Here is a 13312-nt window from a genome sequence, read left to right on the forward strand (position 1 = left end):
GGCGGGAGTGGAACACGCAGCTTGCGGGCGCGGGCGGTCCTGGTCAGAAATTCAGCGGGGGCGGGCGGATGCAGGTTTTTAAAACCAGAGCAGGGCTCTACATGTAAGTGCCATTTGGGACACAGTTGAAATGTCCCATGACTGCTTAGGAATAAGTGCTGTAATTGAAATGTAGTGTTTTTTCCCATATCATTCAGTACTACGATATTCAGAGGCAACTTAAATACACACACACACACTCACACACACACACACACACACACACACACACACACACACACACACACACACACACACACACACACACACACACACACACCTGCTATGCCATGCATATTTTTAGTAAAGGGCATTTGTGACATTATTATTCACCTGATGTCTCGTTTCCTAAGTGGCTCAATGTCACTCCGCAGAGCGACGTGACGTAAAACTGCAGATGCACTGGGGGGGGGGGGGGCTAACTTACTGTACAGTGACCCTGCGTCTAATCCGTACAACTGCTGAAATCTCAGTTTCTCTACAGAAAGGGTTTGTTTTTCTGTACCAGCAGCACTGCAGAGCAGCTGCACATCACAGGTATAAACGAACGCGTTCGGTCTAATACGCAGTCGTTTCTATAGTAACAGCTCACACAAAGATGTGTACAGTGAACAAGCCTCAGAAACCGATCGGGAAAAAAGTGGGTCTAATATTTGAAATGGTGAATCGGTGCCTTCAAAACCCGTCAAGCTGTAAATTTCAAATACATCATCATCATCATCATCATCATCATCATCATAGAGGAGGTTTTTTTTTTTTTGCTATTGTCCCTTGTATAAAGTTTTAGTTTAGTGGAAACTATATGTAACTATAAATAAAAAAAGAAACATAAATCACCACGTTGACCGTTGATTATTTTCCTATAACAACACAACAACATGATGTGACTTACTGTATATGTAGCTTCATTACGGCATGAAGCTTTTACGAATACGAGCCTTGCGGAAAGTGCTAGAAAGAAGAAAAAAAACGTTAAAAAAAATGATTAAATGTGTTCATTTCTAATTGCACTTCTTTTTTTTCCCCTGCCATTATTTTTTTTTATTTTTTTTTTATTTACATGGTGCTGAAGCTCAGCACTTTGTTTTAAAATAAATAGATAGATAGATAGATAGATAGATAGATAGATAGATAGATAGATAGATAGATAGATAGATAGATAGATAGATAGATAGATAGATAGATAGATAGATAGATAGATAGATAGACAAATAAATAAATACATACATACATAAACAAATAAATAAATAGATAGACAGACAGACAGACAGACAGACAGACAGACAAATAGACAAATAGACAGATAGATAGACAGACAGACAGACAGACAGACAGACAGACAGACAGGTAGATAGATAGATAGATAGATAGATAGATAGATAGATAGATAGATAGATAGATAGATAGATAGATAGATAGATAGATAGATAGATAGATAGATAAATAAATACATACATACATAAATACATAAACAAATAAATAAATAGACAGACAGACAGACAGACAGACAGACAAATAGACAGATAGATAGACAGACAGACAGACAGACAGACAGACAGACAGACAGACAGACAGACAGACAGACAGACAGGTAGATAGATAGATAGATAGATAGATAGATAGATAGATAGATAGATAGATAGACAGACAGACAGACAGACAGACAGACAGATAGATAGATAGATAGATAGATAGATAGATAGATAGATAGATAGATAGATAGATAGATAGATAGATAGATAGATAGATAGATAGATAGATAGATAAAATAAAAGCTGAATAGATCTCTAACTGTGGGTGAACAGATGGGAGCTTTGCCTTTGGTCCTGGCGCATGTTTTGCATATACAATGTACAGAGTAAATGTAAAGTATATATTACTGATCATCATTATCATCACCGCAGAAGAAACAATAAAAAAACATAAAATAACAATGAGAAAAAAAGTTAAATGCCACTGCCATGGGGAGAAGAGGAAAACTGTGAATATGGTGTATGGTATATAGAAATAAATATAAATAAATAAATAAATAAATAAATAAATAAATAAATAAATAAATAAATATAACGTGGAGGATTTTAAAGGATTTTCAAGTTCTTTATGTGCTGTAGGGGAAAACAAACTTTTTTTTTTATTTTACCTTTTATTTCCCAGATCTTTGAAGTGAAACGCTCCGTAACTCAGTACACAGTGTACTCTTTTGTTTACTACTATAAGTCATTATATATGTCATATCATAAGTCATAATGTACTTACTTACTTATTTTATTCTGTTCCGATTTAATCGATGTTTTTCTATATTGATATATTTGTGAATTTCATTCATTCATCTTCTACCGCTTATCCGAACTTCTCGGGTCACGGGGAGCCTGTGCCTATCTCAGGCGTCATCGGGCATCGAGGCAGGATACACCCTGGACGGAGTGCCAACCCATCACAGGGCACACACACTCTCATTCACTCACACACACACACACACACACACTCACACACTACGGACAATTTTCCAGAGATGCCAATCAACCTACCATGCATGTCTTTGGACCGAGGGAAGAAAACCGGAGTACCCAGAGGAAACCCCCGAGGCATGGGGAGAACATGCAAACTCCACACAGACAAGGCGGAGGTGGGAATCGAACCCCCAACCCTGGAGGTGTGAGGCTAACGTGCTAACCACTAAGCCACCGTTCGCCCATTTGTGAATTTATTGTGTTTATTTTCTTGTAATTAATTTAGATGCTATTTATTTGTGTACTCAGCATAAAGATTCGGGTTCAGGTGATACTGTAACCAATCAATAGCTTCCACACGTTTACGGTATAAAAAGCTTTATATGCTTTAAATTATCATCAATCGCTCTTATGATTATTCCCAGCCATTTGTAATTGTAAAGTTCTACATACTGATGAAAGCCTGGAGGAAATTGACAGAACGACTAAATGGAACTAAGAGAAAAAAAAGAGAAGAACAGAATGATAAACTGACAGAACAGGAAAACGATGAAATAACAGCATGACAAACTGATTGAACAACAAAATGAAAGAATGACAGAATGACAAAAAGAGCGAACAACAGAACGACTGACAGCGCCAAAAGAACAAAATGAAAGAATGAGAGAACGATAAAATAACAGGATGAGAAAATGGCTGAACCAAAAAAAAAAGAAAAAAAATGACTGAATGACAAAATGAACGAACAACAGAATGGCAGAGCGACAAAACGACAAGAGGGCGATAAAATGACAGAATGACAAATTGACTGAACAAATAAAGGCAAAATACTGTAATAGAATAACAGAATGACACAATAAGCAAACAACAGAATGACAGAACGACAGAACAACTAAATGGCAGAACGAGAGAACGATAAAATTCTAATAAAAAAAAACAGAACAACAAATTAAATGAACAACCAAATGACAAAACCGAGAGAATGAGAGAATGATAAAATAACAGCAAGACAAATTGACTGAACAACAAAATGACAAAATGAAAGAATGACAAAAATAGCAAACAACAGAACGAGAGAGCAATAAAAACAACAAAATGAAAAAATGAGAGACCGATAAAATAACAGGATGAGAAAATGGCTGAACAAAAAAACCATTTTTTAAATGACTGAATGACAAAATGAACATACAACAGAATGACAGAGCAACAAAACAACAAAATGACAGAATAAGAGAATGACAAACTGACACTAGGACACAATGACAGTATGACAGAACGAAATAATAAGAGAATGATAAAATAACAGAATGACAAATTGACTGAACAACAAAATGACAAAATGAAAGAATGACAAACTGACACTAGGACACAATGACAGTATGACAGAACGAGATAATAAGAGAATGATAAAATAACAGAATGACAAATTGACTGAACAACAAAATGACAGAAAAAGAGAATGACAAACTGACACTAGGACACAATGACAGTATGACAGTATGACAGAACGAGATAATAAGATAATGCTAAAATAACAGAATGACAAATTGACTGAACAACAAAATGACAGAATAAGAGAATGACAAACTGACACTAGGACACAATGACAGTATGAAATGCCATCTTGAGCTCCATGACTTCACTACACGGTCCCCTCGGTGTACATGTGGACTTTAGACTGTAGTGTGTCATTGTGACATACGGTACAATGTGATTCCTTTTGTTTTCCTTCTTTCTTTTCTTTAGTCTGTCTGTTTCTCTCATACACACACTTTTACTGTAGATATTTGTATGCATGTGAAGTTACGGATTCTAAACGATCGATGATCATAAATATTACAGGAGCCACAGCAGCGCTGCACTTTATAATTCTGTCATTTTATTCAAATTAATCAGCAAAACAGACAAAGGAGTTTTATTTATAGTGTATAAAAGTACAGATTTTAATAGTTACTCTGTGTGTGTGTGTGTGTGTGTGTGTGTGTGTGTGTGTGTGTGTGTGTGTGTGTGTGTGTGTGTGTGTGTGTGTGCAACATGCCTGAGGATCTTTCTCTCTCTCTCTTTGTCTATATTGATCTCTTTCTCTTTTCATGCACGTCTTGCTCTCTCTGCTTCTTTTTATACATTTCCCCCCATCTCTGTCTGTCTCTGCCTATCTCTCTCATTTTTCTGTCTGTCTGTCCATCTCTCTCTCTGCATCATTCTTTCTGTCTGTCACTCTATGGTTCTGTCCCTCTCCTGTCCCGCTGTCTCTTTTACTCTGCGTATCTGTTTCTCTTCTCTGTTTTTGTCTCTCTCTCATCTCGCTATCGCTATCGCTATCGCTCTCTCTCTCTCTCTCTCTCTCTCTCTCTCTCTCTCTCTCCTGTGCTCTCACTCTCTCTCCTGTGCTCTCTCTCTCTCTCTCTCTCTCTCTCTCCTGTGCTCTCTCTCTCCTGTGCTCTCTCTCTCTCTCCTGTGCTCTCCCTCTCTCCTGTGCTCTCTCTCTCTCCTGTGCTATCTCTCTCTCCTGTGCTCTCTCTCTCTCTCTCGCTCTCTCCTGTGCTCTCTCTCTCTCTCTCCTGTGCTCTCTCTCTCTTTCTCTTTCTCTCTCTCTCCCATCATTCTTTCTGTCTGTCACTCTATGGTTGTGTCCCTATCTGTCTGTCCTGCTGTCTCTTTTACTCTGTGTATCTGTTTCTCTTCACTCTCTCTCTCTGACTTAGATATATGTTCACATTTAAGTCTCTCTCTCCTCTCCCTCTCGCTCACTGTCTTTCATATATTTACACCTTTCACTGTCTCTCTCTGTCCCTCTCTCCATTTCTCTCACTGCATTAGACACATGCTCTCTCGCTCCCTCCTGTGCTCTCTCTCTCTCTCTCTCTCTCTCTCTCTCTCTGTCTCTAACTGTCTTAGATAAATGTGCACTTTTCACTGTCTCTCTCTCACTCATGTCCAACTCTCTCTCTCTCTCTCTCTCTCTCTCTCTCTCTCTCTCTCTCTCTCTCTCTCTCTCACACACACACACACACACACACACACACACACACACACACACACACACCCCATCTATCCCTAATAATGAAGAACAAAATGAGCAAATAATTAAAAAGATGACGCACACATCAAGCGCTTCAGGCAACGTGTCTTATTACAGATTAGAATAAATACCAATGAGCTCTATGTGCCGCATCACGCCGGGTCTGAGCTTCTCCGGACGTTATAAATAACGAGTCCCAACACTGTAGGTTCTAAAAACCGACTGCTGGAACGTGCTGGAATGACTGATGATCCCAAAGGCTTCAACATGGAGTCAATTAAAAGTAAGAGGAAGCATTAACAGATAATTCATCCTGTGTGATTGAAGCTGCTTTAAGAGACTGAAGCCAATTAGAGTTGGTTCTCCAGATAAGCACGATGGAGTCAGACCTGTAATTACAATATATATATACACTTCCTTAATCCTTAATCTGCCTCTTAGATAAAACCTAATCGGAACATAAAGCCTGACTTTACAGAAGGGGAATGTTTTTTTTTTTTTTTTTTGTTAGTTTTATATCTATATACAGTAATTAAAATCACAGCTTTCTTCCTGTTATTCTTAAATATTCCTGCACTTAAAGTCATTTAGATTGAAACTGACATTTATTCATGCAAATAAAGCATCACCTTCTTAAATACACTGAAATTTGCATAATAAATAAAAACACAAATCTAGATTTTGGAATGTGTTCAAATGAAATTATGCATATTAAAAAATGGGTCTTTGGGCGGTGATAGATGTGAAATATTAATAAAACAAAATTCAAATGTTAATATAAAAATATTCTTTGGAAAGTGCTGACATTAAAATATTAGTAAATATTAGTAAATTAAATACAATGTAATATTGGGAAAATGTTCGCAATAAAATATTAAGAAATAAAAATCTTAGATGTTTTATAAATTACATATGAATTAAAAAAATAGCCTTTGAATGATGTCAGATACATTATTAATAAAAACAAATATCTAGACAGAAATCACTTTATTCATTTATTATTTCATTCATTTTCTACCACTTATCTCAGGTGTCATGGGGCATCGAGGCAGGATACACCCTGGACAGAGGACTAACCCATCACAGGGCACACACACACTCTCATTCACACACACACTCACACACTACGGACAATTTTCCAGAGATGCCAATCAACCTACCATGCATGTCTTTGGACCGGGGGAGGAAACCAGAGTACCCGGAGGAAACCCCCGAGGCGGAGACCCCCACGGGGAGAACATGCAAACTCCACACACACAAGGCAGAGGCGGGAATCGACCCCCCAACCCTGGAGGTGTGACGCGAACGTGCTAACCACTAAGCCACCATGCTCTCCAGAAATCGCTTTAATTTAAAAAAAATATATCTTTTTTTTGGTTGTAGAAGGTCTAAAAACAGCAAAAAAATATTTTTTGAAATACATTACAATTTAAATATCTCCCAATCTTTCCAACTATGGTGAGCTGAAAAGCATCTCAGACTCCGAGAACAGGAATCGGAAGCTAGCGTCTCTGATGACACACTACACACTCACACTGCGCATCCTAGCGTCTAGTGGAAGAGATTTAGAAGCAGAAGTATGAACCGTTTCCCGAGCCGTCGACGGCGAACGATGACGTCGAATGCAGTCAAATACAAATTCTAGTAATAAAGCCGTGAGTGTTGATTCAGGAAGTGTCCAATATTTTGGGTCGAGTATTTTGTTCGGTGTCAGTAAACACAGGACTTTTACTATTTATACTAAACTAGTCGAGTAGAAACGTGCACAAGTCTGCGCTTTGCTCCGCACCCTGAGCTTGGCGTGAGCACCAACATGCACAAATGAAGACGATTATCCAATCTTCAGATGTCCGACTTGGGAATAAAGAAGGTGTTCAGCTTCCGGAATCTTCTCCTGGTTCTTTATAAACGCTCATAATGAGGTACAATAGTTCTCCATCTTTCAAGCTTATCTGAAACACTCCTCCTGCTTCTGATATGTAAATCCCAGCCGCTCGACCCCTCTCTCTTCAGGTCCAACGACCAGAGCCGGAGACGTGTGGATGAAGGCCGTGGACGGATCGGAGTAATTTCTGCTCTGAAAACTGGGTGAGAATTTATTCCCATGTCCCTGCGGTAAGCAACGTGAAAGCGCTGACACATGGAGAGAATTTACTGCCCCTCTCAGCCTTGAAAGAGTTTCTCAGAAGCTCCAAGGTTAAAATGGGAAGCATTTTGTCTAAATCAGTGTTTCTCACTGCTGCTTTTCCTTCACTGAACACGACGGATTTCAAGCTGCTCTAACACACGGATTTAATCTATATGAATGATGTGCAATGAGCCGACGCGGTCCAACGTGTCCGGTGGAGAAGAGAAGTGTAAACAATAACTGATGGAATTTTAAAGGAAGTTATTAAAGGTGATGTCCTGAATCGTCGGTATAAAATACCGAGTGTAACATAGTTAGTCTGAATTGATTACAATCGCCAGGTTCGTCTGTCGGTTCTGCTTTCTGAATTATCTGTCCGGCTGTTCGTGTTTTTTTTTGGTTGTTGTTTGTTTTTTTTTTTGTTTTTTTGTTTTTTTTGGAAGATGAAGATGTAACGAAGATTTTTTTTTAACACCAAATTGCCTCTGGACACATTTTCCCCTTTCCACCGGAGTCTAAAATACGTCGTCTAAAAGAACATTTTGCCTTAGACTTCATTCTTCTCTATTTTACCACCTTTTTAACTCAAAAATTTGGTGTGTTTTTTTTTAATCTTATCTTCTATCATTTAAAATGAATTTTATTCCTAGGTACTGAATTGATGCGACAGACTTCAGAACAATAAAAATAATGAATCTTTTTTCTAAAGTTTTCGTTTCGAGATCTTCGTTTCAGGTGCAGAGGTAAACGTTTTAAAACAAGACGACTCCACTTCAGTCCGTGGTTCGGATATTGTTTGGATGTGTGAATGCCCCTCTGTTGATTCCATTAGGTTTCCTAAACACTTAAGCACTATTCGGACGGGATTAGTTTTACGTGGGGACAAAGTAATTATTACCAGAGCTTCTCGGTGATTTTAGTCCCGTCCGAATGCGCCATCTCGGTAATCATTACGGACAATGTCAGTAAAGATTACGGCGACTTTTACCTTCTGTAAAAAGGTCCGGAAAAATTACCTCAGGTAATACTGATCCCGTCCGAATAGACCTGCTGTAAATATGTACGGTAAAATTCCGTCATTTCCTGTTTAAAAGTAGTTTTTGGCGCATTTTGCAAGCATGGAGGCGCTTGAAACAGGAAGCAACGTCATACGCACATGACGACAAGGAGGTTACTGTGGTGCGTAAAGCGAGTTACCCCTCCCACTTCTGCTAGTTTTACTGAGATGTCTTGTCCCGTGCGAATTGGCCAATTAATATTACAGACGTCCTGAGGTAAAATTGAATTACCCCACGTCCCCACGTAAAACTAATCCCGTCCGAATAGTGCTTTAGACGTATCTGAATAATTTCTGACATCTTCACACGAGACGTTTATGTGCTCTCGCTTGCTAATGAAACAATCATAGCGATCAACAATGTCTTCTGTCTTGTTTCATGTGATCCCGCTAGTACGGTTTTAAAACTGTTAAACAGCATTGTGTTGCTGAATAAAGGCTCTGCAGCTTTTGTGCCAGCTTTTGTGTCAGCTTTGGCAGGTGAGAAGTGTCTGTAATTATCCTGAGTGCTAAAGAATGTCTGTTAATATAGCGGAGGTGAGAGCAGCTTTGAGTGTGTGAGAAGTGCGGTGATGTGACTGACGGTCTATAGAGTGTCTCCTGGCCGTATAGACCAGACGCTGTGGTCTGTGCTTTAAGTGCTGCTGAATGTAATGTCATGTAGAGTTTGTTTACAGACCAGTGAGCAGCTTAAGGTGAAATGTTGTCTGTTTACCGATGGACAGAAGTCGGTTTGATCAACATGTGTATATTAATCCTGTGATCCTGCTGATCTATCTATCTATCTATCTATCTATCTATCTATCTATCTATCTATCTATCTATCTATCTATCTATCTATCTATCTATCTAAACACCTATCCACCTGTCTGTTTCTATCTATCTATCTATCTATCTATCTATCTATCTATCTATCTATCTATCTATCTATCTATCTATCTATCTATCTATCTATCTATCTATCTATCTATGTGGTATGAGCTATGTGGGGATGTGGTAGCCTAGTGGCTAAGACATTGGATTACTGATTAGAAGGTCATTAGTTCAAATCCCAGGTCCATCAGGCTACCACTACTGGGCCCCTGAGCAAGGCCCTTAACCCTCAGTCGCCCACTTGTATAATTTGAAATAAAATGTAAGTCACTCTGGATAAGAGTGTCTGCTAAATGCCATAAATGTAAATCTATCTATCTATCTATCTATCTATCTATCTATCTATCTATCTATCTAAACACCCATCCACCTGTCTGTTTCTATCTATCTATCTATCTATCTATCTATCTATCTATCCATCCATCCATCCATCCATCCGTCTATCTATCTAAATCCACATGTCTGTTTGTCTCTGTCTCTCTCTTCCTCTATCTCTCCATCAGTCTATCTATCTAAACACCCATCCACCTCTCTCTCTCTCTATCTATCTATCTATCTATCTATCTATCTATCTATCTATCTATCATCACAGAATATATTTCCGTGCTCCATGTTTCTTTTCAGGACTCGTTTGCTTTTTTGCCACAACTTTATTTGCCAAGTCACTGTGCATTATATTTTTTATTTATTTATTTATTTATTTATTTATTTATTTATTTATTTATTTATTTTTTTTAGAACACCGTTAAAGGCAATAATCTGAATAAGAAACCTATGAATGCCTTTGTCACCATATTAAAAGCATTCTCACAGTGATTTAAAGTAGTATTAAAAAGGTCCAAAATGAATCCCTGACAAAAATCTGACATCATTCTCTTTGGAAAAAGAAATCAGTTACTGAGCTATAAAAAAAAAAAAAAACTTGTAGGAATAGAAAGATCTATTTATTCCCCCGTATCCTGCGTAGTGCTCGACGAACCATGGCTCAGCTCTGGAAAACCTTTCACATGACCAAACATCAGATATTTTCTGACTACAATTGGACTGATTAGGTTCAATCGTTTGAGGAGAATCATGAGGAAATGTATAATTACAAGAATTATATGAGAACTCAATCGACACTGTTTTGACTTCTCTTAATTCGGTCTTCATCCGATTCCCACTCGCCGTCCCTACCCTTAACTCGTAACAACCACCAAATGATGATGATGATGAAGGATAGCCTGGGCATCTGAGGTATTTTTTTTTAAACTGTTGTTTTCGACACCTGGCGAAGGATAGCTGTGTCATGGTCAGGATTTGAGCCTGCAGTCCCAGCGAGTCCTCTAGCAAGGTCATAGCCATCATTAGGATGACTGACGTTGCTCTGGGTAAAACATCTCCATGCTCTTTAATAAAAAAAAATAAATGCTTACTATTTGCAGAAAAAATCCTTTCCCAAATTATTCCTAATTTTCTTTTGGGTATATTCCTAAATTCCGCCACAATACCATCTAATCGGGTTTCTAAGACCACCATGTATATTTACTTTTATCTTCAGTACTGATTCTGAGTCTATCATGGGAACCCTGGACACAAAGCTGGAGAACCACCAAGGATGGGACTCCAGTCAATCTCAAGGCATTTGCAACACATTTACACTCACTCTCACTCATTTTCTACTGCTTATCCGAACTTCTCGGGTCACGGGGAGCCTGTGCCTATCTCAGGCGTCATCGGGCATCGAGGCAGGGTACACCCTGGACAGAGTGCCAACCCATCACAGGGCACACACACACACACACACTCTCATTCATTCACTCACACACTAGGGATAATTTTCCAGAGATGCCAGTCAACCTACCATGCATGTCTTTGGACCGGGGGAGGAAACCGGAGTACCCAGAGGAAACCCCCGAGGCACGGGGAGAACATACAAACTCCACACACACAAGGCGGATGTGGGAATCGAACCCCGACCCAGGAGGTGTGAGGCGAACATGCTAATCACTAAGCCACCGTGCCCCCCCACACATTTACACCATTCAAATCTAGGGGCTGTTTGACATAGTCAGTTTATTTAACGGCATGTTTTGGGGCAGTTGGAGGAAACCAGTGAACCATGAGAAAGCCTGAACGAGCATAGGAGAGAAGATGCGATACGCTAGACAGACAGTTAAAGCTCAGGATCGAACCCTGGACCCTGAAGATGTGACACAGCAATAAAATTCCTCTCTTCCTACATGTTAATGTGCTGACTTAAAAAATGCTGTAAGGTTGTGAGCTGTCATGGATAATTACCGTGAATGATCATCGTTGTTAGATAAAACTATTTAGCTCCAATCGTTCTGTTTAGTTTTTTTTGTCTTTAGCAATAATTACCATGGCAACAACAGATTCAGTGCAGCTCATGGACATGAAGTTATTTCTCCTCCAAAAATATCTTAGAAATGTATAAAACCTAAAGGAAATATCGACTCGGGAAAGGTGTGGGTGGATACGATGAAGGATTTGTGAGATGTTTGACAAACAGGAAGATTATAGTTTAGCATAGTTGGGGGCTGGGTTGGGGGTGGATGTATATTGTACCGTATTATTTTATATTCCGGTGTATAGATCCAACTCAATGCACATTTAAGCCTCAGAGACATGCAATCTCTTCCCCTGTACTGTTTGTAAACTGAGGAGGCTGCGGGCTGATTTCATTCTGTTCCCTAATTAAACAACACCGAAACAAAATTATCCCATTTTCATCCGACGTAAATTCTAGAGCTCGTCTTTCCCGAATCGACGTGCTGCATAAATCTTGTGAGATTCGTTGTAAACTCCTGTCATCACAGCATCTCAATTTACAGGTGTCTTGCCAATTTATTGAGAACCTTAAAGATCGAGACCTCTGACACGGACCGGCCCGAGCTGCCGAGATAATTACATAGATTTTGACAGGTTGCTTCTCGCCTTCCTACTGTTAATTCTATTCCACAGTAAATAGAGATTTCTGTATGTCATAGAGATGCTACAGAGAGTAATGAAGCTCTCAAATTGCACTGAATGAAGTTTGCTCAGTGCACACTGGTTAGCATCCTGACCTACAGAGTGGTTTTCTTTTTTTTTTTCTGACATTTTTATGATGAGACACCTTTTTCTTTGGCAGAGCTTCAAAGAACTGAAGATGCTGTCGCTTTGCCAAATTTGACAATTATGGTATCAAGAATGTCATCAAGGCACTGGCTCAAGGTTTTAACACTGGATTAAAGGCAGTAAAAGAAATCGGTTCAAGTTAATGATATATATCAAGGAAGACACACATCATGGCCAAACGCACAAGATGGGGACACTTCACAATCACACCTACTGTATATGGGGTTCTTCCTCAAACCGTTGCCACGAAGATGGATGCACACAATTGTCAAGAATGTCTTTCTATGTCGGATCATTACGATATCCGTTCATTGGAACTAATACCCATGTGCACAAAGACGTGGCTCACCTACTGTAGGTGTGTTCTAGAAGATCATGACTTGCTTGCACCTGGTTCTGACCTCAACCCTACTGTAAACCTTTAAGTTCCTTTTTGAAGTGGATCTTTTTTTAAAAAACAACAACAAAAAACCCAAAAATAATAATTTCATTCAATGAAAATCGAACTTCTCGACTATTAACAGTTCGTGCCTTGGAGTAGAAAAAGTGCATAAAGAAAATATATATTCAAACTCAGTTTGCTACACTGAGGGGGGCACGGTGGCTTAGTGGTCAGCACATTA

Source organism: Tachysurus fulvidraco, chromosome 25 (genome assembly GCF_022655615.1).
Source record: "Tachysurus fulvidraco isolate hzauxx_2018 chromosome 25, HZAU_PFXX_2.0, whole genome shotgun sequence".
In the NCBI taxonomy this organism is placed as follows: domain Eukaryota; kingdom Metazoa; phylum Chordata; class Actinopteri; order Siluriformes; family Bagridae; genus Tachysurus; species Tachysurus fulvidraco.